The sequence below is a fragment of the Saccopteryx bilineata genome, chromosome 4 (genome assembly GCF_036850765.1).
Source record: "Saccopteryx bilineata isolate mSacBil1 chromosome 4, mSacBil1_pri_phased_curated, whole genome shotgun sequence".
Taxonomy (NCBI): domain Eukaryota; kingdom Metazoa; phylum Chordata; class Mammalia; order Chiroptera; family Emballonuridae; genus Saccopteryx; species Saccopteryx bilineata.
The window spans coordinates 283,096,726-283,123,506 of record NC_089493.1 but is presented as its reverse complement, the minus strand read 5'-3'; the positions used below and the strand labels follow the sequence as shown (position 1 = coordinate 283,123,506).

General features: G+C 44.1%; 1 protein-coding gene across 15 annotated transcripts in view; it reads left to right on the top strand.

Annotated features, from left to right (window-relative positions):
- Positions 1-26,781, top strand: part of RBFOX1 (RNA binding fox-1 homolog 1) — a 1,121,108-nt gene that overhangs the window by 788,878 nt on the left and 305,449 nt on the right. The window lies entirely within an intron of this gene.

Genomic DNA, 26,781 nt, shown 5'->3' with positions numbered 1-26,781 from the left:
TGCTCAGATGATATTGATATAAATATATTTTTTTTTTCCCCACTTAGATGAAATTTGTCAAGCCTGCATTGTGCTAAACCCTATTAAAATGGTGCCAGAGACCCAATTATGGCAGCTACAAAGGCAGTCAAGAGTAAGCACAGAAAAACACATAAAGGGATTAAAGATCAAAAATCGGATTCGAGTGAAAGTACATTAGGAGACATCAGGCAGAAAAACATGAAAGAATTAGAATACGAAGAACAAAGCCACGCCGGGCATTTTGGATGTCCTTATGTCGCGCCCCCACCCCTCCCCTCACACCATTTAATTTTGAGCATGTTTACTCTTTTAAAAATGAAATGAAATGATCGATTGTACTTTTGTCAGGTGGACGTGTTTTAAAGTCTGGTGTGAAATGAATTGCAGATGGGTTTTCTGGCTTGATCCTGTTTTCCTCCTCCTGGTCTTAGACAATCTGGTGTCGGTGAATCATGAAATCGCTGCTGGTGAGCACACTTACCGAGTTTAGGGAGCTGCTCCTCGGCTGGCGGTGCTGGCAGCTCCGCTCTGGGGAGTGGATGAGGCCCCTGGCCCCCGTTTTACTGTTTGCAGAGATGAGGCTGTGTGAAGGAGGGCAGGGGAGGAATTGGGGATTTACCATTTTGAGATATGGAGTTGTCATTCAGTTTGTAGCCGTCACTTCGTCGGCCCTGAAGAGGACAGGGCGGACCAGCTCAGAACCAGGTGACCAGCAGTCACTGCTGCGTGCATTTCCTCTGTCTGGTCTCTCTCCCTCCAGGGGGGATTTTCTGACAAATCCTTACCCAAACGTTTGAGTTGCCCTCAGTTGCCGGCAAAGAAAATCTGTATGTGACTTCATATGAAAGAGGAGCTTCTTCTTTCTACCTGTATCATCATGAAGCATCTCTTCCAGGTTTCTGCAGTGGGGGTGATGGAAGAGATGGAAATCCACCCGGCTTGCAACAATCTCCCACCGCACACTAAGAGGCTCACGGAGTCCACAGGAGTGCATCCATCAGGACACCAGGGACGGTGGTGGTGGTGGGGGGGGGACGGGAACAAATGTCCCATCACATATGTTCCACCTGAAGGAGGCAGCTTCTCCTTAACAGCAGTCATTTTTTCCCATGCAGTAATACAGGCATTACCAGATTTCCTGATAGACTCTCAAAGAAGATAAAATGAAAAGAAAAAGAGCAAACCAGGTTTTTATGGGAATAGTTCTCATGATTTTTAAATGATAACAACTAATTTAACATAAACATTGAAGTATATCATAAACATATATATACACACACATGCTATAGATGTACATACATGTGTGTATGTATATAGTTATATGTAGCATAAATACATATATGCATATAATGTCTGTCTTTTGCACATAACTAAATAAGCATATTTGTGATACATATCGATTTTACATATGTCTACCTCATATAACTAAGCACACCGTTAGCCCAAGCATCACGGGTTTGTAATTTCTACCCTAAGGAGAGAATAAAAGTCGTGAGTATTGCCCAAACTGGTGTTTCATATTCCATCAGTTTTTTTCCCCATTTATCTTAGAAAGTCCCACTTTGAAAAGCTTAAGTGTTAGCAGGAGACCAGCATCATTGATCAAAAATCTTGGTATACTTGAAAAGATTTTATGAAGGTGTCAAAACACCATCAATTTTAATTCCCTTTATTTGAAAATGGAACAGATGTCCTAGTAGAGTTGAGGGGATTGATGGTGACAGGAGAAGTAATCTCTTGGACCATGATATACTCAGATTAAACCAACAAAGAAAGGCCACTGCGGTAACCCCAGGAAGTTCGCCCGTTATTTATTAAAGGAGAAGTGAATCTTTCTTCTTTTGCAACACAAAGGAATTGTCCCTGAGGAGAAAGTGACAGGTGATCCCCCTGGCTTGGGCACTATACTTACCTGTGCCCCCTCCCATCTGCCCATCTAATAGAGCAATCCTCCTAGTCCTCTTCTTTGAAGGACCTTTCCTGACGCACATGAGAACTTGTGAGCATTCCAGGAAGTGATAGCATTTCTGACCATCTAGAGCTATGCTGTTCAGTATGGCAGTCACTAGCCATGTGTAGCTAATGGCATTTAAATGACTTGAAATTAAATTAAACTTAAAAAAAAAATCAGTTCCTTAATCACATTCACTATATTTCCACTGGTCAGTAGTCCCATGTGGCTACCATATAGTATACAGCACAGATGTAGAATATTTTTGTCATTCCAGAAAGTTCTGTTGGACAGTACTTGTGTAGAGTATGGTGAAGAATCAAGAATACTTTTACCCACAGCGTGGGTCAGAAACTGCTGGGTTTAAACCCAGAGCACTGACTTGACAGCAAGCAGGCCATCAAACTCGTGTGAATCACGGTTTTCTCACTGACAACAGAGACTGTTTAATTCCTTCTTCATCGTGACACAAACAGAAGAAGCTGTGAGCTTTGGAATCAGATCCAGGTTCAAATCTCAGTTCTTCCTCTAATTCACCTGATGACTTTGTCAGTTTGCTTCAAGCTGAGTTTTCTCATCTTTATCAACTGGGAATAATAAGCCAGTTTATGAAAATTGGGGGGGTGTAGTAGAATAAATCAGTGTGCAAGCCACTCATAGCCTGTGTCTTTAATGTCCACTTAATATCGCAAATTAGGATATTTCAGTAACGCTATATACTCCCTCTTTTCAAAGTTTCAAAAGTAGATTTCTGCCAGAAGCATGTGATCAGCCAATAAACTGAGACGGTCGTAGCCACGACGAGAGCAGGATGTCGTACTGTGTAACTGTCTTGAGTCCAGCAACCTTTGTTGGCAGACCTTCTCTGCCCATTACTAGCTGGGCAGGCAGCCTCGGGCAACTTATTTTTACCTCTCTACCACTCAGGTCCTGGTAATAATCAAAGGAAAGAGGAACAATTCACATGGAGCGGTGCAGATAGAAAGCTCTGGGTCATAATACTAACAAACTGTCATCGTCAACTACTAATAACAGTCACGTAGTAATAGAGTAAAAATAAGCTCTCTTGATGATATAACGTGGTGGTGGTGGAAACTTTCATGAAAGTGGAAGAAAAAGAAAAAAAAATAGTTTTCACAACTCAAGAATGAATTGGGGAACCAAGTCTATCCAGAACCACACTCTGCCTAACACAGCAGAGAGGGTTCCGGGCCATGCGCCCAACCTTACAAAGTGAATGCACCCAAATGCACAGACACTGTAGTGTTCCTTCATCTCAATGGCTAGCTGGCTGCTGGGGGTTGTGGGAGGGGGGAGCCCAGAGCACCCTTCTCCAGGGCTTCCTCCAGCTTTTCTGCAAAGTGCAGGCCTGAGCGAGAAGCAGAGGGGGACAGATGGTGGTGTCCCACAGACTCTCCCTCCAGCCTTTCGTCTCTTCTTCCACCATTAATTTGTCTGTTTGGACGGATACGTTCACGCATGGAACCAAGATGAATAATAATGAGGTTTTTAATAACTCCCAGCATTTGCATTCCTAGTTACTCTTTACATGGTTCTAGCTGATTAAAATGAATCATTTACATAATTAACATATGGTTATAGTGTTCGCTTTAATATGCTGATTATCTCAATACTTTTGTCTGGAGTCAATTGGATTCAAACTGTAACAATTGTTTGAAGTGAGACTAGTGGATTCCTGGGAGAATGGGGGCGATGTTTGCCATGGTGCGCCATAAGCGTCAGCAGAACTCTCCGAAGTGGGTGCTGGTTCTAGTTGGTAATGTGATTGAGAAATATGTAAGTAAGAATGTTGATGGCCGCGGTCATGGGAGCTCTGGTCTATTCTGTGTCAGGTACTCTCACTTCCACTATCTCCAATTCTCGCAGCCACCCTACAAAGTCTGGTATTCTCCCCACATCACAGAGGCAGAAGCTGAGGCTTTTGGAAATTAAGGGGCTGGACTGGAGCCACAGTGCCCTTACGTGTGAGAGTCACCAATTATCCCAGATCTTCAGTTCCGGAATCCAGACTTCTCAGTTGCTCTAAGTCTCAACCTCGGCACTATTGTCACGTTGGCCAGAGAATTATCTGTTGGGGGCAAGGGGCTGCCTTGCTCATGATAGGTCTTATAGCAGCATCCCTGCTCTCAACCCTCCACTTGCCAGCAGAAACCCTACATCCATTTGTGACAACCGAAATACCTCCAGACATGGCTCCCTAGGGGGAAGAATTGTCCTTGGTTGAGAACTACTGCTCTAGGTCACCTTCTTTCTTTACAGTCAGACAAAATAGTAATGAGCAAATGTGTTGTCTAGAACGGTCTACAGGTATTGAGAAACTAGCTGTGTCTAACTATAGTAATAGCACTGCAACCGTATTTGGCTATTGGGGGGTAGACTGTGTTAAAGGTGACCCATGTACCTGACTTGGCGCCTTGCAATTATATAAGGCATCTTTGTTTGTGCCAACTCTGGTAAATTCTGTCTCCCTCTTTCTCTCCCTTCTGTGGAGGGCATGCTTGATATTTTCAGATGTATGGTTTTGCTGAGTTCATAGCATGCATTTCAGGATACCATTTTCTCATTAGCAGACACTAGGCATGGATGCCATCAGCTATGATCTGATTATCTTGCTAGTTCACATTGGATTTGAAAGGGACTTGTGACAGAGTGGCCAATTTTCCCGTTGAGGTGCCCGAGGTTTTGGAATGTATGCTTTCTGAACGTTCATGCATATTTGAAACACATTTTGGCTAATTGCATGACTGTTGTCCACAATTAGTCTGTGGTAGGCATGATTAATTGCAAGGAACACTGACATTTATGCATAAAACGCTTGAGGTCAAAAAGAAATGGAGAAAAATAGTGACTGCAGCCATGGTGAGTGGAATACTAATGCATGGTGACCCCAGCAGCGGGGCCCCCAAAGGGGAGCTTCTGCCTCAGCGGGACAGGTATTATTTGGACAGATGTCTGTGTATTTTTGACATGCCTACATTTTGTTCTCCTCCAAAAAACCCTTTAGTTTTATGCAGGTTTTCAGATGACTTTCTGATGTTTTAATAGATGCCAGGGCTTGCCTGGTTCTTCCCCCTTCGTCCCCCTCCCGCTAGGATCACACTCCACATGCGGAGCTCATGATTTCCTTATTTAAAATAACGTCGACAAGTTACATGTTTTCCATGAAGAATCAAAAAGCAATCAAATGGGCCATGATCCCACCACCCAAACCAACCGGTAAACATTTTTTTTTTGGTTTAAATTAAAGGGATACATGGCCATAATTAATAATTCAAATGGCACCGATGCTAGCAAAAGAAAAGAAGAGAGAAAACCCATCTCTGAATTTTAATTCTAACTGAAGCTAATCATTATCAATGGCTTATTGTGTGTTCCCATTGGGAGTGGGGGGAGGACACAACATGTATATGTATGCACCTATACAGTGTGTGTGTGTGTGTGTGTGTGTGTGTGTGTATGCAGATGTATTTCATTTCTCCAGAGATAACAGACTGTCGGCTCTGCTTTACTTTCCTCCTGCTTTAATTTACTTATTAATGTGCCATAGAGAGTTAATCATATCAGCACACACCGGTGCCTTCGCTCTTTCAATGACTGTCCTCCCCTATATGCTTGCGACACACCTTATTTAATTGGCCCCCTTACTGGACTCTTCAGTTGCTTTCCTTTTGCTGTGATAAACATCAGTGCCATGTGTCAGCACAGTGAACTGTCTGTGTAGACAGAGATAGATAAATAAAACATGGATACATACTTTGATTAAACTTCACAGGCCTGTTAGTTTTCATTAGCAGTAGGATTACTGTGTCAAAAGTGGGGTCCTATAACTTTTTAAAGATGTGATCCGAAACTTACAATACTTTCTACTGTTTAGAGGGCTGCCCAGTAATACAGACATCCTATTTTAAGACACACAAAAAGAGGGAAAGAAATGGCACTTACTGAACATCCCCTGTCCAGGGATGTGTTTGTCCTCTGTACTTGCCTGTACCTCTGACTGTGGGCTAGGTGCTGTGCAGGGCATTGGAGACGGGGCCTTGGTGCTGGACTTCACGTGAGCAAGCATAGGCACTGTGCACTCCCGTGTCCCACAGCGGAGGGGCTAGCCAGCTGCTTCCTGACTCAGAAGGAGGCATGGCCACTCTCCTTGGGAGAATTGACAGCTACCAAATCTATATCATGCATCTCCTATGTGCCTTCATTATACCGTTTTCCTAGGAATTCGCCTCTTTTGTTAGTTTTGCTACCAAAGTTAGAGTGTAAGTTCCTCGAGGGTAAGGGACCATGTCTAGAAAGAGAATTCACACCTTGGGTCAACGCTGATTGATTAGTAGTGGCTGCTTGGAGCTTTGTCTGAATCAGGAAGGAGGTGGTCCACAATCGATTGGCAATGTCTGCTATGGGTAATGAATAGAGAAACAGCAACCTGCAAAGTAGGGATTCTTTTTACCCTTCCATCATAAATTAGGACCATTTATTATGGTTATTGGGCTTTTATAGAAAACTTAGGTATGAGAACAACATTTTGCGGAAAGGAGAGGAGAAAGAGAGGAAAGAAGGAGAAAGAAAGAAGGACAAGAGAGACAGAAAGATCTCAAAAAACATGAAGAGTATCCTAGGTCTAAGCTGATCTTTAGTTTAGCTTTTCTATGGTTTTAAAATTTACTACAGGGAATAGGTGTTACATTTGAAATGAAAGAAAAGGACCACAGTAAGTGTAATAATAAGATATCATAAAGATGATCCTAAAGCAAAGCCACTGCATAGAGTTAGGGGGCCCAAAGATCCTGGGCCGGCAGACGGGACGCAGTTCTTCATTGTTCTCCATTTTCTCCGTTTTGTGATGTGCCTTCTGTCCTCTCAAATAGATGGCGTTAATCTCCAGTGCCTTTGTTATAAACGCCGGATGGCAAACAGGAGATGGCCAAAAGAGAGTGCCCGGGCAAGCCTTGATCTTTAATAAGGTGCACGGCTAGTCTATAACTGTCAGAGGATCAGGAGGAAGCGGTCCTTCTGCCTTCTGCTCGGAATGAAAAACGGGGTTGAGCTGCGCGGGCTGCGGGAGCCCAGCAGGTGGCTCTGTTCCTGGGCTCTCTGTTCCGGGGGGGCCCTGCACTTCGGGGCCTTGACGCGTTCACAGGGCCTCCGATGTCCAGAAAACGGACACATTTTAAAGAGGCTCGGCACCCTGCGAGGTGGAGTTCAGGTGCATTCTGATTCCACTCAACCCCCCGGCTTGTCACTTGGGGCCCCGGATAGCAGCCCTTTGCAATGAAACGATATCACTTTTGAAGCTTAGCAGATGGGAATTGTCATAAATGATATTTTAGTCACAGATAGGAGCCATAAAACTTGAAAGATAAAGTATCTCTCTGAGACACACATGGAGAGACAGACACGGCCCCAGGTGTGACAGAAGGCGTCCTCTGACCCCAGCAGCGTGGAGGGAGGACCAGTGTTGGGGGCCAGGGGGTCACAGAGGTTAGGAAGCCATGGACATGGCATGAAGCATGGGCTTAGGGTGACAGAAGGAGCCGGGCTTCAGGAGGAGCTTACACATTTACCATCCTGTGCGATCCTATTCCCTATCTTTTTTGGAACCTCAGTGTCTTTGCCATAAATGGGAACGGATAGCATGTCCTTCCTAGGAGCGCCCGGGAATCGATTCGGCTCGGTGTTCGGTGTTGGGCGCGCTGCAGATCACCACCGCCTCTCCGCGTGTGTCTCCCTTCCAACGTCCCCCTCGGACCGACGTGCTGCTCAGTCCTTCCTCGTTATGCTGGGTTTTTCTGCTGCCTTGAATAATTCATTAGGGCTTGGGTTCTGAGATATGGCACAAGTGGACCCAGCAGACTCTAGCCTTGAGCCAATATGTATATTAATGCTTTCTTACTCCAGGAAGGTATCTGACTCCTCCTGACCCTTATCCCACCTCCATCGGCTGCTACAACATGAACCTGACGGGGAGATTGGTTTGCGTGGGACGAAGGGGCGATGTCACATTCAAACTAAAATTAGAGTAATAATAATAACAAAGACTATAGGAATCTTCTAAAGATGTGTATACATTTTATCCTTTTGTTTCCAACACGTGCTTCGTTCTGCTCCTTTGCCCCCGGCAATCTTTTAGTGGCTTTGTTTGTACCACATCAGCTACCCTGGAGACCTGCGCACTTGTTGCACAGAGTATTGCCCATCTCATTCCAAACAACCAGTATTTTGCAATAGCAAGATGATTGCGTCTTCTTCACCCAGAATGCATCTGCTCCCCAACCTGCCAGGGCTTACGTTTGATGGCCTTCCTGTGCAGATCCAAATGTCATGAAGGGTGATTTAAATATTTTATTATTATTATTATTTTCCTTTTACAGAGACAGAGAGTCAGAGACAGACGGGAAGGGAGAAAGATGAGAAGCATCAATCACTAGTCCTTTTTTGTGACACCTTAGTTGTTTGTTGACTGATCTCTCATATGTGCCTTGACTGTGGGCCTTCAGCGGACCAAGCAACCCCTTGCTTGAGCCAGCGGCCCTGGGTCCAAGCTGGCGAGCTTTGCTCAAACCAGATGAGCCTACGCTCAAGCCGGCGACCTCGGGTCCCAAACCTGGGTCCTCCACATCCCAATCCGACGCTCTATGCACTACGCCACCGCCTGGTCAGGCGATGAGGGGTGATTTAAACTAGCATGGACCACCTATGTATTGATGGAGAGAGGTGTGCAGATATTCTTAAGGTGGCCCCATTGTCATTTTATTAGCGTGACTATGCATATGGCTGTGTTTGAGGAGGGCAGAGAACATTTTTGGTTTCTACCAGGTTTAGGCATCAAGCCAGACATCTTGCATGTATTATTATTCTAACTAATCTTGTGAATAACCTCTGGAGGAGGACAATATCATTGTCCATACCCTAAGATAAAGACACTGAAGCTCAGAGAAATAAAATTGCTTCTGCGGCCACATTGCTAACCGCCAAATGACTGAGTCAGTATTCAAAGCCAACATTACTTCATTCCAAAACTTGAAGTCTTTCTACTATCTTATCAGTCTCAGGTTATGATGGGTCTCAGGTAGTTTCAGGCCTGATAATTAAAGCAATGTCTGCTTAGAGTAAATTAAAACCCAATAGCCAAGAACCTTATTTTGGGGGTAAAGTACAAAGATGACTTCAGTGAGCTCCTCTATAATGGGAGTTTTCTTTGGAGTCAGACACATGGGGTATGTTCATTAATTCTGGTATTCAGTCAACAAAGGTGTTTCTACCTTTCTTGATTCCCCCATTCCTTCTGGAATGGGGCCTAGCATAAACAGTAACTGAAAATTATTCCGATTAAAATACTGTATCCCTTGTTGCTCTGATAAAGTTTGTCCTGAGGACACCTTTCTTACAAACTCATGAAGTAACAAATAAAATGATTCTCTCTCTCTCTCTCTCTCTCTGTCCCCCCCCTCTCTCTCCCTGTTGCTGGCAACATTTTTATTATTATCTAAGATCATTCTGCACACAGACTCTCTGATGCAAGAGGCTTGCAAAGAGACGATCCTGTGCATGTGTCCAGGCTCTAAAAGAAAGGGAAGAATAAGCATTCAGTAGGCAGAGGAGCCCAGAGCTGGAGCCATCATCAGACAATCCGTGCGTCCCACAAACCTGGGTCCTGGGCCCTAGACGGAGAAGTGAAGTTTTTTGTTTGTTTGTTTGTTTTTATTGTTGTAAAACATTGCCAAAAATAATGTGATGTGCATTTGTAAGACACTTTTCTAAAATAATATAAATATCCAGCAGGTAAGCCATCACTGTGTTTTGTCACATATATGCATATATGTATGTGTGTGTCTAATCTTATAGCTTAAGTTGTCAAGAAGTACACCCAGTTGATGCGGTAAAATGAAAGCTATTTTCGACAAAATTCTGATAAACAGAGCATCGGCTTGTCACTTCCACACTGGCTCTTCATGCTATCACATGGTATTAGCAACTCAGCTTCATTAAAATGCCTCGAATGTGTTCTGTTGTGAAATCATTTTACTTGAAATCATTAACACATGGCTCAGCCCAGCAGACCCCCCCCCCCCTGAGGGGATCTAGGACTTCCACCCCCATTTCACAGATGAGCACAGGAGATAAGAACAGGTTAAGTGATTTTTGCCTGAGGTCGAACATGCTGGGAGAAAGATTAGGGATTGGTGAGTGCTCACCTGGGAGCTGTGTCTGCGATAAGTCTCTAAATTCAAATTTTCCAACCTTAGAATTTTCTGGGTTAGAACCTCTAGCTGACTACCATGGGACGTAATGTTATGTAATTAATTACAACTATAATTATCTTGGTTTCTGGGTCATTTAAAGATCATCAGTGCATTTTGTTTTCACGGTTCTTGCAGCAAAGGAATTTTTTCCCCCCGAAGTACAGTATAATTAATCCATTTTTTTTTTTTTTAGATTCTTAAATAACATGAAAGGGGAAACATCACTGCAGAGACTTGGTTTGTCTTTGCCTGCGTGTGTTGCAGTAGGGCGTGGATAGACTTTAGAATCGTTGAAAGCACCCGTCATTTTTCTTGGAACGTAACAACTTCCGTGCTAGAGTTGAGCTAGTGCCCTAGGAGGGGCTAGGGCAAGAAGCCCCCCGCCCCGAAAAGCACACACACACATGTCTTGTGTGAAGGGCTGGCCCTGTCCATGCAGTGGACATAAAGAGCATTATTTTATACATCGTGTGATTTGTTTGAAAAGCAGTGATTCCCATAGGTTCTTAGAATGTTTTCTACAGACGTGAGAGGAGAGATAAAATGTTTAAAGTGAATGAACTTTCAAATTTCACTTTCTTTCATGAAGGTAAGCTAAATAATCTGGGACTTCCTTTTTTTCTTCCAGCTTAGAGGTTAAAAAAAACTGTTCTTGCGTCGGCCTAGCGTGCGGAGGACCCGGGTTCGATTCCCGGCCAGGGCACATAGGAGAAGCGCCCATTTGCTTCTCCACCCCTCCGCCGCGCCTTCCTCTCTGTCTCTCTCTTCCCCTCCCGCAGCCAAGGCTCCATTGGAGCAAAAGATGGCCTGGGCGCTGGGGATGGCTCTGTGGCCTCTGCCCCAGGCGCTAGAGTGGCTCTGGTCGCAATATGGCGACACCCAGGAGGGTCGCAACATGGCGACGCCCAGGATGGGCAGAGCATCGCCCCCTGGTGGGCAGAGCGTCGCCCCCTGGTGGGCGTGCCGGGTGGATCCCGGTCGGGCGCATGCGGGAGTCTGTCTGACTGTCTCTCCCTGTTTCCAGCTTCAGAAAAATGAAAAAAAAAAAAAAAAAAAAAAAAAAAAAAAAAAAAAAAAAAACTGTTCTTGACTCTCTTCTACTCAGCTCATGAAGAATTCTTCAACCCAAAGTGCTCTTGTAGGTATCGATTACCTCCAGTGGCTCCTGGGCTAATGACATTGGGACACAAGGAGCCAAATAGCACACAGGGAGGTAATGGCATGCATTTCTGAACTGAATCGATCACCCAGCACCTACCTCACTCACAGGAACTGGGCCTGTTTACATTCTTCGCATGTCACTGCAAGTAACACCCAGGAAGAGTGTCTGAAGAATCATTTCATCATTAAGACATATTGAATATGACAGTTGTGCTTGCAAATTAATTATTTGGGGGAAAATACTATAGGAAGAGCCTAAGGAGAATGCCAACCCGTCCGTTCTGGAATCTGTATTTGCAGAGTGGAGAAGATGTTTTAGAATTGTCTGTGGCAATTATTCTTCATCCGTGGAACTTTATAGCCCTTAAATGCAGGAAAGGTGATTTTTTTTTTTTTATTTGTGTCTTTATTCATTCATCCTACACACATTTATTGAGAGCCTCACTATGCCCCAGCAGCTTTCTCAGGCACCAGGCACACCATGGAGGATAAGAAATTCAGCTTCCTACTCTCCTGGAACTTAAATTTGGAGGGTGGAGAGAGAGAGAGAGAAGGAAGCAGAAAATAATAAGGACAATGCAGAGAAATACAACCAGATGAGGAAAGACCAATTAAGGAGTTGGTGCTCCGCAGTTTGGAGATTTAGGGAAGGTTTAAGAAGGTGGTGTTTTGGCTGAGATGTGAATGCTACGAAGGAGCTTGTGGAGGAAGGGCATTCTAGGGAACAGAATGTGCAAAGCCTCTAAAGTTGGAATAAGCTCTACATGTCTGAAGAAGAGTAAAGAGGCTGTGGTGACAGGAAGACAGAGAAATAGACAAGCCAGATCAAGAAGAGTATTGTTGGGCTAGATAAGGGTATTGAACTTCATGCGCAGTGAGTGGGAAGTTACGTCATGCCATGATAGGGTTTGATGAGTGAGCACAGAACAGCTCCCGAGGCTGGGGAAAATGAGAGGAATGTACAGATGATGAAGAGGCTCCAGTCTATTAAGTTCAAAGGTAGAGGGAATGGGCATCTGTATTTTCCAGCCGTACCTCGAGGTTTGCCAAAGAGTTCTGGACAAGAAAGACATATATCGGTGATGGTCAAGTCTAGATTCATTCTAGAACTGCTATTCTTCAAGCCCCCTGAGCCGGCCAGTACTACTGCAACATTTTTCTTCTTGGGTGACTGTCCAACTGGACATGGCATCTGTACCAAGCCCGTGGCAATCCCGACCCGGGGATGCATTCAACCTGGGACAGGGTGGTGCAAAGAGCAGCAGACTCATTACCCTCCCTTTGGTGAGCAGTACTCAGGAGAAGTTCAGCTTTGAAGACCTCCCTGTACCCTTTTATTTCTCAGGCATTTTCTCTTACCAGCGTCTAGACTGTGTCTGGTGAGCTCGTTGCTGCTTTTCTCAATGGCTGATTAGTACAGCAGGATGTGGATGGGCACGGTGATGGGCAAGCTGCTAATTCAGCCTCATTTTTGGCCAGTCTTCCTGAGCAGCCATGAAGACCCTTCCAAAACAGCGCAACGGTGGACTCTTAAGTAGCAGTAGCTGTGGGTTGGTGTTCCGCTGAGAGGCACAATAGAGGAGCAGACGGACCTGAGAGAAGTCCCACCGATATTTAGAATCCCGTAGACTCCGAACTGGGTATTTACTCTCCGAGCTGAAATGGCGACATTAACAGTACCGATCACAGGGAACTGTAGCACTGAATGTCCCAGGCACAGCATCAGCAGTCAGTAAACAGTAACCAGAGCTGTTGTTGGTAGCAGTAGTGCTAGTGAGCTCTCTAGGGTTAAGACGAGAGTTTGGAAGAGAGAAGCGCCGAGACCGAATGAGATTTAACATCCTATTTCAGATAAAGCTAAAGAGCTTCACTAATAACTGTGTCTTGCCTCTTACTATCCAAAACTTATCATTTTTAGGCTGTTTTAAAATAATAAACGCACTATTATATCGACCAAAAAGATCAGAAATAGCCTAATGGAAGAAAATAAGAAAATAGAATACGTATGCACGATGGATTCCTATAGAGCCGTGGAAATGAAGGAATTGGAGCTGTATATGTATATAACGAGACGCTTGGCTCTAGCCAATGTTACCTTGAGTTCATAATGCAAGGTGGAGATTATTTGTTCAGAAGTGTATCACATGCAATATTTTAGTACTCTGTGTCATTTAGGGATGAATACCTATGTGGTACAGATACACAGACAAAATTAAACCTTGAAACCCAGAATACCGATTGCTTGTAGAGATAAAGGACAGATGAACTTGAGGAGGGGTTCAGGGTAGGAATTTAATGTCATTGTAAGGTTTTACTAGTTAAGTTGGGTAGTGTTTACATGGATAAGTTTATGTATTTTTGCATACTGTTTGGTATGTCTGAGCTATAGATTTCATGGTATGATTTTAAAGTCACACATGTTCTGAGGTTAAAAAAATATATGAATATGTATGTATAAATATACATGAATATATATATATATATATGGTAACCATATTCACACCATAGAATTGTATAAAGTAAAAATACTAATCTCTCTCCCACCCTCCTACCTTCCCTCTGTCTGTCCCTCCCTCCATCACTTAATAATTGTTAGTACATCTCTCCAGATGTTTTCTGTGCACATCCATAATACACACGTTTAGAACATACACACTTAATCTAATAATGTGTGACTTTCTGTCATCACTTAAAAATAATGTGTAAACCTTTTAATGTCAGTACATATAAATTATTCACCTCAATCTAATAACACCTGCCTAGTTATCATATTTCTGTGTAATTTGCTTAACCGGGTCCCCTATTGACAGGCAGGTGTATTAAAAACAGAAATTCTCTTTACAAAGGCTGGGCTGCTTTCAGTCAAAAACAACCACTTCAGCTTCCACCACTGGCCATCCAGATGTTTTGTCTTCCGTAGGACAAACACCCAGATGTTTCATTGAGCTGTTTCGGTTTATATCTGAGCATTCTGTGACTGGGTAGCCACAAATAGAAATGTTTTCTCTGGGATGAAAAGAGAAAAAAAAGAAGAGCTTAAAGTCTCCAACAAGAAATTCAGATTAATGGAAGCCTAGAGTTTCCTCCCTTTTGCCAGCCTCCTTTTCTAAGATGTTAGTGATTGTCAAGAATCACAGGTTTTATAAATGTCATCGTGAAAGCATGGAAGGGAAAATACAAAGAGCAGTAGTTTGAATGTGGGGCTTTGAATTTCCACACTTCCCGGAGGAAATAGATAGGTATGTCCAATGGTCTTTCCAGCTGCAAATGCGTTCTTAAGTGTTTTCTCTATGTGACTGTTTAACTTTTAGGTCAGAGTTCATGGGAACTTTCAGGAGGTATGCTTCATCAAACAAGCCCTGTCTTTTGGCTTCGAAGCTGTGTGAATGGAGACAGTTCTAGGAACCCGAACCTTTCCCACATTAAACTCCTTGCCCAGGACCCTCATTTCAGGGTTCCCTTCAAAGGGGCTGAGTTGAACTCCAACTTCCTTATATCCTCTCCTGCGCTCTTTCCTTTTCAACTTGTATTATTTCTTCATTACACCAGCAATGTTTATACCCCGTGAGAAAAGTGGTAAAATACAAAAAGCAATTAGAGTAAAGAAAATAATATTTGAACTAAACAATCTTTTCACTCACATAAAAGTAATTCCTACTTTCATTTCAGATGTTCCTGACTTTTTTTTTCAATGACTTTACATTCTTTATAAAATATAAAGCTACGAATATGGCTTCATGTAGTATACTTTGTTTTATAACTTTTGATTTAGCCATACAATGCTATATGAAAGCATATTCCATTCCATTACACTTATATTTTTTAATGATTTTACAGTATGCCGTGGCATGAATGTAATCCCAAATAAAAGATGTGGGGTTTGGGCATCACTTTTTTTTTTTTTTTTTTTTCATTTTTCTGAAGCTGGAAACAGGGAGAGACAGTCAGACAGACTCCCGCATGCGCCCGACCGGGATCCACCCAGCACGCCCACCAGGGGCGACGCTCTGCCCACCAGGGGGCGATGCTCTGCCCATCCTGGGCGTCGCCATGTTGCGACCAGAGCCACTCTAGCGCCTGAGGCAGAGGCCACAGAGCCATCCCCAGCGCTCGGGCCATCTTTGCTCCAACGGAGCCTCGGCTGCGGGAGGGGAAGAGAGAGATAGAGAGGAAAGCGCGGCGGAGGGGTGGAGAAGCAAATGGGCGCTTCTCCTGTGTGCCCTGGCCAGGAATCGAACCCCGGTCCTCCGCACGCTAGGCCGACGCTCTACCGCTAAGCCAACCGGCCAGGGCCTGGGCATCACTTTTTTTCTCATTGTTATAAGTCATTGTTTATCACTTAGGGAGGGATTGTTTTTATTTCTTTTTAAAAATTTCTATAATATTTAGTAGATGATGGTTTTTCCTTCATGTAGAAATGCAAATATAATGCAAAGTAGATCTAGGATTCACGCTGGACAGTGGGTACTCCCTTCCCCAGTGACTGGTATGGACGGTAGATGCTGAATTTCTTATGTATAGCAGGGTCTCCCTCCCCTTGGCAGTGCTGACAATTCAGAATGGATAATTTTTCTGTGTGGGTGACTGTCTTGTGCTTTGTTGGGTTAGCACTTGTGGCCTTCACTCACTAGGCGTCCGTTGCCTTCCCCCCTCCATTGTGACACCCAAAAAAATTCTTCAGATGTTGCTAAATGTCCCCTGGCAGCATCTGAAGAATTCCCCACTGCTTTCAAAACATCAGGTTCTTGAGTTGTCTAAAGGATAATTTGAATCCTAATATTTATAAACCAATTGTAAGTTGGTACTGGATTAGCACCTAAAACAAAAGTCAACCTATTTTGAGGAAACAATATATTTGAGTAGGGACTCATTACCTCTTTTTTATTTTGAGTGACAAAAGCCCATATATCACACTTTGCCACTATGAAGACTCCACTTCAGTAAACTAATTAAACTAACCCTATCTCAACTCATTATTCTCAGTCCCACTAAATATTTTAACATCCTAGATTTATTACATGACATAAATTATACCATACTTACAGCTACGCCAGACCCTCGAGAGAGTTTATTTTGGACTTTTTAAAATGTGACTTCAAGCTTTATCGAGAAACGTATATTTTTCGTATCTTCGCTAACTAATTATTGCCCTTAATGATGACTAATTATTAAAAATGATATATTACTTTAATTAAATGAAAGCGTTTGCCTTCTTGTTAGCACTCATTAAACACGGAGAACGCGGCAAAGATAACGCAGCTCTCCGGAAACGGCATTAACTCAGCACAGCGGTTCCGTTTTCTTGCTGCGAGCCCTGATGGAGGCACGCGTTTCAGGAGGCTGAGGAACGCGCAAGATGGCCAGGAAAGCGTTTTTCATGGTTAAAAAGGAATTAAAGTCCGGTGTCCATCCCGGATTCATTTTCAAACAGAGGATCGCCGCATAATTAAAACGTTAATACACATCCCGCCATTTGTGCCTCTGTTCCAAAGCCAGCATACATTAAGCAGAAATGTAGCCCGAGTGCTTCCTGGAGAAGCCAGGAGGAGGAATGCCTAAGTACCACTTCAGAGTAAATTGCTCCCTACTTATAGACGTGTAATGCAATTAAAGTGAGGAGCTGGGAGCTGCCTAAATCGAGTAAGTTTAGATATTTGTCTTCAGACGTCTCCTTGTAAAGGGTTCCACACCGAGGAGGGGAAGAACGTGCATCCAGGCAATAAGCTGCTCATTAGAGCTGACATATGGTAAGCAAGGCCGGAGAATGCCTAAGGAGAGAGGGTTTTCCTTGGTATCTAAACCAAAAAAACCCCCAAAAACAACAAAAAAAAAACCTAATAAAAAACTAAAAAAACAAAAAAAATGCTGCCGCATTCAAGCTGATCTTAAATTAACCGTTATTAGTTACCATGCCCTCTGATTCTCTGATTCTAGCAAGTGGTTTTGGGTCCAGGTTGTTGCTCTATGCTTTGTTTAAGAACTGACCATTGTGGCTCTGGCCGGTTGGCTCAGCGGTAGAGCGTCAGCCTGGCGTGCGGGGGACCCGGGTTCGATTCCCGGCCAGGGCACATAGGAGAAGCGCCCATTTGCTTCTCCACCCTCTCCCTCCTTCCTCTCTGTCTCTCTCTTCCCCTCCCTCATGCGGGAGTCTGTCTGACTGTCTCTCCCCGTTTCCAGCTTCGTAAAAATACAAAAAAAAAAAAAAAAAAGAACTGACCATTGTTATTTAAAAAACTAAAAAAGAAAGAAAAAGAAGACCAATATGCATTTTTTTTAACAGAGTATAACTTCTCTGCCTAAGACAGAAATCGAATCCCTCCAGGGAGAAAAACATAATCGCTGATGGCGAATATGTAAGTGGCATCATGTTAAGTCTTGAGTTGAATGAAGACTTAAATGATGTGAGCTTTGTGCTGGTCAGGACAACGTTCCACCTGCAGTCATGTAACACAAGGATACTTTATCTTTTGAGTTTCCAGGACACATCAGTAAACACTTTCCCTGACACATGGGCCTCATTCTTAGCTGTTTCCCGTTCTCCATGCTGAAAATGGTTTCATGTTCGAGGGCTGAGAATATGACACCTTCGTGATAAGGAAATGGGAGCTTAATACTTAACAGCAATCTGGAATTTTGCTGTTTCTATTATGCGCATGAAACTCTTATTCACGGGACATTCAGATCCAAACAAAAGCTTACAAAATATGTTACAAGATCCCCAACTAAGGAAAATTCAGTATAAACAGTGAAAAAATATGCATATATTGGAAAAGCAGGAAGAGAAGCAGTCATCTGGGTGTTACTGATAGAAACTTCAATATCAAAAACAAGAGGAAAATTGGCTCCGGCTCAACACGCACCTGCACATTTGCGCCGTTGCAAACACCGGGCTGTTCTGTTATTTTGGTTCCTAAGTTTAGACTTGGAGCTGAACGTGAGGATCTGCACGTTGCAGTGGGTTTTGGCATCAGACATAACAGTTTGAATGTTGCCTCCACCCCTCCTTGGCTAGGGAAACTTGGGAACATCGTTTGCCTATCTGTGTCTTATTTCTCCAATGGGAAAATAAATGAGATGGGATAAAGAGGGGCCAGGAAGTGAATGGCTTGGAGGCTATGCCAAGTTTGAATTCACGGAGAGAAAATAAGGTGAATGAGAATGTCTATTTTATTTTCCTTAAGTAAGAAGTGGAGAGGCAAATAGACAGACTCACGCATGTACCCTGACTGGGATCCACCTGGTGAATCCCCTACAGGGTGATGCTCTGCCCATCTGGGGCCATTGCTCTGTTGCTTGGCAACTGAGCTATTTTAGCAACTGAGGTGAGGCCATGGAGCCATCCTCAGCACCGGGGGCCCAACTTACTCTAACAGAGCCATGGCTGCGGGAGGGGAAGAGAGAGAGAGAGAGAGAGAGGAGGTAGAGGCAGAAGGGTGGAGAAGCAGATGGTCACTTCTCCTGTGTGCCCTGAATGGGAATCAAACCCAGGACATCTACATGCTGGGCTGATGCTGTACCACGGAACTAGCCAGCCAGAGCCAAGAATGTCTGTTGAATGTCCACTCTGCTCTGCCACTGGCGATTTGGTGACCAACGGGAGAGACAAATGCTGTTCTTGTGGAGTTTACATTATAGTTGAGAGGTAGCAGACAAAAATAACTTTAAATAAATAGCAAAATGATCAATGCTAGGTGCTAATCAGGTAATTAAATTAAGAGCGTGATAGGTGCTCAAGAAAGAGGTGACATTTTTTCAGAGCTTCCAATGACAGATCATGCCAAGACTGAAAGGAACAACATTCTAAGCAAATGTCTTCAGAGAGGAGGAACGTGGAATGTTTAAGAGACAAAAAGACCCTCAGAAAATGGGAGAATCTCATAAGAGAGCTCTTAAAAATGAACAAAGGCTGGATTTTGTAAACAAGTGCAGGGGATTTGTGTTTTATTTAAATGGCAAACCAGAGATGTGCTTCCACAAAGAGGACTGCTGGGGGAAACACTGACAGTGGGCCCCAGGGGAGGGAGCTGGGACAGCAGCAAGGAGGCTGTCTAGCGAGGAGTCCTGGCCAGGGGTGGTGGTGGGTTGGACTACAGCAGTCACAGAACAGAAGGCAATGGGAATGAAAGTACCCTTGTGGAAGAATAAAGGGAAGAGCTTGGAAACCAATAGGACAGGGGTCCCCAAACTTTTTACACAGGGGGCCAGTTCACTGTCCCTCAGACCGCTGGAGGGCCGCCACATACAGTGCTCCTCTCACTGACCACCAATGAAAGAGGTGCCCCTTCCGGGAGTGCAACGGGGGGGGGGGGGGGAGGATAAATGGCTTCAGGGAGCCGCGTGCGGCCTGCGGGCCGTAGTTTGGGGACGCCTGCTAGGAGGCGGGAAGAAATGAATAAAAGTTATTCTGGGGCCAGGAGATAGTGGCCTTATGAACGGTGAATGGAGAAATCTCAAACTAGAGGCAGTGGGAAGAGCTGGGATCACCTCTCAAAAGTTCCAGAAGAAATGTAACAAGACAGGGGTTCTCAAGTAAGAAGGATGATAGATTATATAGTGGTCATCCCAGTAAGACTTTGAAAGCTTACTGGTTTTCATTCCGAGGAAGGAACACCACTGGTAGAAAAGACCTCAGTAAGGGAGGTTGTTGTTGGATGTTCTGTGGCAGACTTTGAGCTTTTAAATTTTTGCCTCTCCCCAAAGAAGGCGTTGTGGCGGTGGTTTGTCCATGAAATCCACCAACACTCTTGCTAAAAACGACTTCAGGAATCATGTCTGTCATTTTTTCAGAAGAGGAAACCAAAGCTCCGAGAGAACACCTGACTTGTCTGAGATCACCAAGTGGGTTAGAGCGAAAGCCATTTGAATCTGCTGAGCCCAGGACCAGTGCTGTCTGCTACCAGCAGTGACAGCACACCCCCTCCCTGCACTGAGAGCCCTGGCGCTTGGAGGACAGCGGCTAACTCTCCTGCTTCAGGGGGAGCCAGATTCCATCTCTTCTTGTCTGCTACAGCAAAACCTTTCAAAGTGTAGATCCTCCATCATCACCCTTTATAAGTTCAACCTAGGACGTTCCCTATCTCACCCCAAACCCACTGAGAATCATGTGCCTAGAGCTGAGGCATCTTCATGTTACTAGGCTCTCCAGGGGAGACGCCCACAGTACAAAACGGACTTTTCCATCTTCTACAGAGTCCCACAAGGTATCTCGGATGATACCTGACATCATCTTTTACTCAAAATATTTTTGCTTAATTAATGCCATTAATTAATTGACTTATCACTAAATAACTAATCCACTCATTAAAAATCAACTTATCACCCATGACCTCCTACCAGCTCTCCACCACCTGTCCTACTAAGGAACACCAACACACTCTATCAGCTTCCTTTCTGCACTGTGGGTTTTAACACCGCACGAGTCACCCATTGACCAGGGAACTTTGAGATACTAACAGAGTGGTATGTCTTCCCACTAAGTACACATTGCCTCCATCTATCCCTGGCAGGGATTTGCTCTGAGTTTTGTAAAGAAATTGATCGAGACTGGGCCATGTCTCGTAGTATATGTTGTCAGAACTCTGGTGCCCACATATTGGTCTTCATAAGATACTTCAATCAAGGACAAGTAAATGACTCTCAATTGTTTAAATTAAACATATAGGGATAACATTGGTTAATGACATGAAACATTTTGGTTGTACAACTTTATTTTTTTATTTTTTTTATTTTTTACAGAGACAGAGAGTCAGAGAGAGGGATATACAGGGACAGATAGACAGGAACAGAGAGATGAGAAGCGTCAATCATTAGTTTCTCATTGCACATTGCGACATCTTAGTTGTTCATTAATTGCTTTCTCTTATGTGCTTTGACCAGGGGGCTACAGCAGACTGAGTAACCCCTTGCTCAAGCCAGCAACCTTAGGTCCAAGCTGGTGAGCTTTTGCTCAAACCAGATGAGCCTGCGCTCAAGCTGGCGACCTCGGGGTCTCGAACCTGGGTCCCCGGCATCCCAGTCTGACGCTCTATCCACTGCACCACCACCTGCTCAGGCGGTTGTACAACTTTCTAATGCAACATCTGTATACTTCATTGTGTGCTCACCACCCAGTCCTGTCTCCTGCTATCACCATATATTTGATACCCCCTTCCCATCTGGCATCTACCATTCTGTTGTCTGTGTCTGTGAGTTAGTTTGTTTGTTTGTTTGTTGGTGTGTTGCTTTTTGTATGGTTCTTACCCATTTCTGCCTGACGTATTTCACTTAGCACGATACTCTCAGGATCCATCTGTGTTGTCACAAATGGCAGTATCCTATCCTTCTACATCTGAGTAGCATTCCATTGTAGATATGTACCACATCTTTTTTAAAATGACTAAATTTGCAACCAACTTGGTGATGACTTGTCACATCACCATCCCAACTTTCAGCGGCCAAGGGTGAGGAATAATAAATGTAATGTGGACGGAAAAGATGAGGAGGTTAGGTATAGTGTGGAGGAGCAAGTGGAGAGTAGAAGAAGGAAAAAGGGACAGGCAGGAGGTGTTAATGCTTGCCATACACCAGACATTACACTCATTATCTTGCTACATTAGTACAGTAATTCTGTAAGGTATGTGCCCATATTGTCCTTATCTTATAGGTAAGAAAATGGAAGCCTGGAAGTTCAATGATGTGTCTAATGTTACACGGCTAACAAAGAGAGGTGCTAGAGTCTCTTATTCCAGACTTGAGGCCTTTGGTCACCATGCCAGGCTGACAGGGTAGCCATTCATGTGTAATCATCTTCTGGATGCATAGAGCTACCATAACCATCAAAAGTGTATCTTCCCCAATCTGGTTTTCTATTGAAATTGCACATGTAACTGGTGAGAAGAGAATGATGCATTGATCCCAAACTGTGAAATAAATGTAGTTTATTGAGGGAGGCTCTTGGAATACATGGTCAAACACCGTGGAAACAGTTATGTGTTTGGAAGAAAGCTGATTCTATGGAGTCTTCACACAGGGTGCCATTAGGAACTGTACCCGAGGCAGCTGCAGGCAGCCATATTCCACGCCCCTCGTCTGCCTCCCGCCTCCCCACAACTTCACAGATGGCAGAGCCTCTCATCCTTTGAATGCTCAGGAGAGCAGAGGGCATGTTGGGCTTCCCCATCAGCTTAGGAGGTCTTTGGAATCCCTTGATTGGTTTAATGTGTCAGTTGTGCATGTGTTGTCTCGGTGCTGTCTTTGACTTCTTATTTTTTTGCCTTTGTTGCAGTGGTAAAAGCATCCCAGGGCTTAAGAGCAATCTTATTCTTTAGCTGCCATGGGGAAAGAAAGCAAAGCAAACAAAACAAAACACCATATCCTGTTTTGTCCCAGTACATCATTTTCATTGCCTTTTATCAAGATTGAGTAAACATAATCAGCGTTTACCTCACGAGGAGGGTGCTACTCTCAGTAATTACCAGGACAGGAATCTGATCGCAGATTGTACGGACCTAGAAGAGATTAACCCTGTTGTTCGTGACTCGGTGTGACCTTTCACTAGAAGTGGGTGTGTTTGGGCATCATCCTCAGAGGGGAGGCTATGCCTCTCTCTCTGGGGGCCTTCAGACCCTGTGCAGCCTCTGAATGCAATGGAAATGAGATGTCATATGGGAAAGTACTTTTAAACTGACGTTGTATTGACTTCATTACTACTGGGGTGTATAATTCAAAAATTGTAGAGGGAGGTGTGTGAAACGTGAGTTTTGGAATCCAAATTTGGAATTTGGGTTTAAATTTTAGATCTATGCTATCATCTGCTTGGGATAACTTGTACCGCCATCCCTGAGCATAAGTCCCTTCAACTATAAAAGATCATAGCAATCCTCCCCTCATGTGGTTGTAGGGAAGATAAAAAGGGGTAATTGGTCTAAAGAGTCTAGTTCAGTGCCTGATATGGAGGAATTGCTTTAAAGGACGTGAGTTCTTCGGAAATCCCAAATGAATTGGAGGAGTGGTGACATGTAATGTGTTGCGTGCAGCACCATTGTTTGATAAACTCCAAGTCAGTCTAACAGTTTAACAAAATGGTGAATGGAGTATACCCATATTCTTCTAAAGATTGACTCTTGAAGCTCATTCTGTACTTCAAGGCCTAAGACACCATCGCTTAATCTTGTGGACAGCCCTGGAAGATCCTTAGACAATGACTTGTGTTAGCCAAATCTAAGAGATAGGCAAACCATTGCCTAAAATAAATAATGGGAAGAATTTTTCATCCAAATATGTTGACTCTAGAGAGAAATTCAGAAACTGATTTGGCCAAAATTTTTAATTTGAAGAAGAACAACTTTGTTTAAACATGATATTATATCTCAACAACAATGATACCCATAGAAATATTGGTAGTTACCATTTCTTGAGTATATAAGATGTACCTGATACTGAGCCAAATGTTTTATGTGCATATGATATTTATGCCACCCTGTTAGAGACAGGATATCACCGTTGTTTTCCAAATGAGAAAATTAGAGCTCAAGTAAGTTAAGTAATTTGTCCATAACTATAGAAATAATAAGTTCCCAGAACCAGAACTTGACCCAAATCATTGTGACACTCAAACTCATGCTCTAAACTCTGAGATTTGGGGACCTGGAGTTCAAAGGCTTAGATTCAAATATTAGTTTGCTGGGGTCTTATCCGTAGTCTCCAACCTCTCAGAGCCTTGATTCTGCAAACTGGGACCAGATTAATTTCCTCACAAAATTGTGAAGCTCTAATGAGAAAACGCACCTCAAATATCTTTGTACCTCATAAAGGTTATGGAAGTGTTCGGTGCCATGTTTTGCATCATTGCTCAACAGTAGATCATTTTTGGATTGTGCTCAGGGTTGGGAATTTAGAAGTTTGGCAACTTTTGATGAAAAAAAAAATCAATATGCTGTCTCTTTAAAAAGAAATTAGTGGTTATAAGAGATGACAATCCATTTAGAGATTTGTATTTCTCAATAGCATGCAATGAGACCATTTTCTTCCCATTTATATGAATATATTATGTGCTTAAGGGAAAGCAGATTCAACAGTCGGTCGTTTGCTATGATTTGTATGCCCCGGGGATATGGAGAGTCAGGAATATAAGAAAATGGCAAATATGGACTAACAGGTCCAGGGAGAAGGCGTGTTCAGCCCCCACTTCAGTGTATGACTCGGAACAGGGACCTCCCCACAGGTTCCTGAGTTTTGCCGACCCCTGTTTTTTTTTGGCAGGCTTATCGGCTCTCCTCGTTACAGCTGACTCTTCTTGTCCCAGCCCGTAACAACATGCCTCTTTATCCTCAGTTGACCTTTTGAACTAAATCTGTGGAAGCGAATCCACTGTGAGTTTTGGACGGGGCAGCGTGCCCAGGCGCGCTTCCTCCCGCACCTGACCACCTCCACCCCAGCTCCGCCATCGTGTTGATCTGGTGGCTTGAATTTTCTAGGTCAATCTCTTTTTAGAATGGAGTTTGCTGATGTTCTTCTAAGCGTGCCCGTTGGATTATGTGTCCTGGTTTGGTCAAAGAGGGGCCTCGTGGAAAGGGAGGAAGAAGTTTCAGGTCCCAAGAGCTCCGAGGGCACCAGCCACGGGGCCAAGGTGGGCGCCCGCTTCCCGATGTTCTTTCAGGCTCACCGAGGGAGCTCCGCCAGGATCTCCCTCCTTCTGGACGGTTACTGTGTCTCTCCCTTCTTTGCCTAGTGAATGCTCGCGTACGCTTTCAGACCCAGACATTTTGTCTCTTCCTCAATAATAGACTTGGCCTTTCTCACTAGGACAGCCGCCTCTCCTGTTTCCTACCCTCCGTGTACCTTTATCTGTAGCTCGTTATGGCATTCCAGTTTTACATCTTTTGATATAATGACTTGATTCTCGACTCTCTTTCCTGAAAGGTTGTAAATACTCAGGGGAGGAGGACCATCTATGTGGTTTTTGCATGCTTATAGACAATAGGCTTTTGACATTGATTGAGGAAATGACTGACTCACCGACTGAATGAATGAATCAATCAATCAATTGGTGGGTTACAAAGCCCGCTCATCAGGATACCTATTCGCTCAGGTAGGCTGAAATTCCCCTAAAAGGGACAAAAGGCTGTGGACTTTCATTAACTTACTCACTGCACCAGCATCCCTGCTTATACCCCTTCGTCCATCTTGGATGCTCTTTGAATATAGCCCTACATCAATCACCCATTCCCTCCCGCGCTCTGAAGGCTTGGTTTTACCTGTTCAGGTCCCACCCGCAAACCTCAGCCAGGTTGGAGTTCTTTTCAGCTTTGGAAACTTGCCCAACTTGTTCCTGTTCGGGGGGACCCCTGCGCATGCTCTTCCTTTGTCAGAGATGTTTTCGCCTGCATCTTCACACTGCTTTGTCATAATCATTTTTAAATCTCGACCTGCGTGCCACTTTTTCCATGGAAGCTTTGTTTGAGTCCTGTAAGCTATGCCAGGTCCCCCTATAACTTTGTCTTTCCCTTTAAAGCACTTAAAAAAATTATAATGTTTACATCTGGGCAATGGCCTGTGTCTTCTACTGAGTTGTTAAGCTACTCGAGGAAATGCATTGGTCAGGTTGCTCATCACCCGGTGTCCAGTGCTTAGTAGCCACTCCATACGTGGCTGTCACATAAAGTTGTAAAACACAGACCCCCCACCTGTTAGAGTGACTTTGGTGGTATTGGGGGTCGAGGAGGAAATGGAGTCACGCGTGTTCATGTCCTTCCACCTCCTGTAAATGTGTGGAGATCTTTACCTCTGTCTGGGCTGAAGCTGCTGTACATAGATGAAGTCACATAGGTCATAAAGCCCAACTCGTGCGAGCCTAGGCCTGAGGAAGATTGACTATCGAAAGAAACCAAGAAGTCCAGGGGTAGTTCTGGCTACACCAGTCGTGGGCCGAATATTAGGGTTTGAACGAGGCAACAGAGATCTCTCCTTTTCGACTTCTCAGCTCAGTTCTCTTGAATGTCTTGGTTGTTTATTCAATGTAGTTTCTTGCATGTAGCTCAACAGCCCTTACAACTTCAGATATGAGAGAAAAGGCTGGGGCTGGGTGGGCGTGGAGCTGCAGGCCACGCAGGGTCACATGTCCATCCCTAAACCTCAATCTCTGGCCGGGAAGATGGAGTCTTTTAAGGGCAAGGCATGCGGCACTTCTTGCCCAGCTCTGCTGTCAATCAACACGCTTGTACCAGCATCTCCGCTGCATTCAATACCCCATGGTGACACTCAAATATATGTTTATAGGAATCCATGTTTCATATGTATTTATATATCATTTTCCTGCCCTCGTCTCTCTTAAGTCAGGTCCCCAAGGATTAGTGGCTGAGCTGGGGACCTGTGTGCCGGTGGGTAACCGAGGGGTGCTCTCAGGAG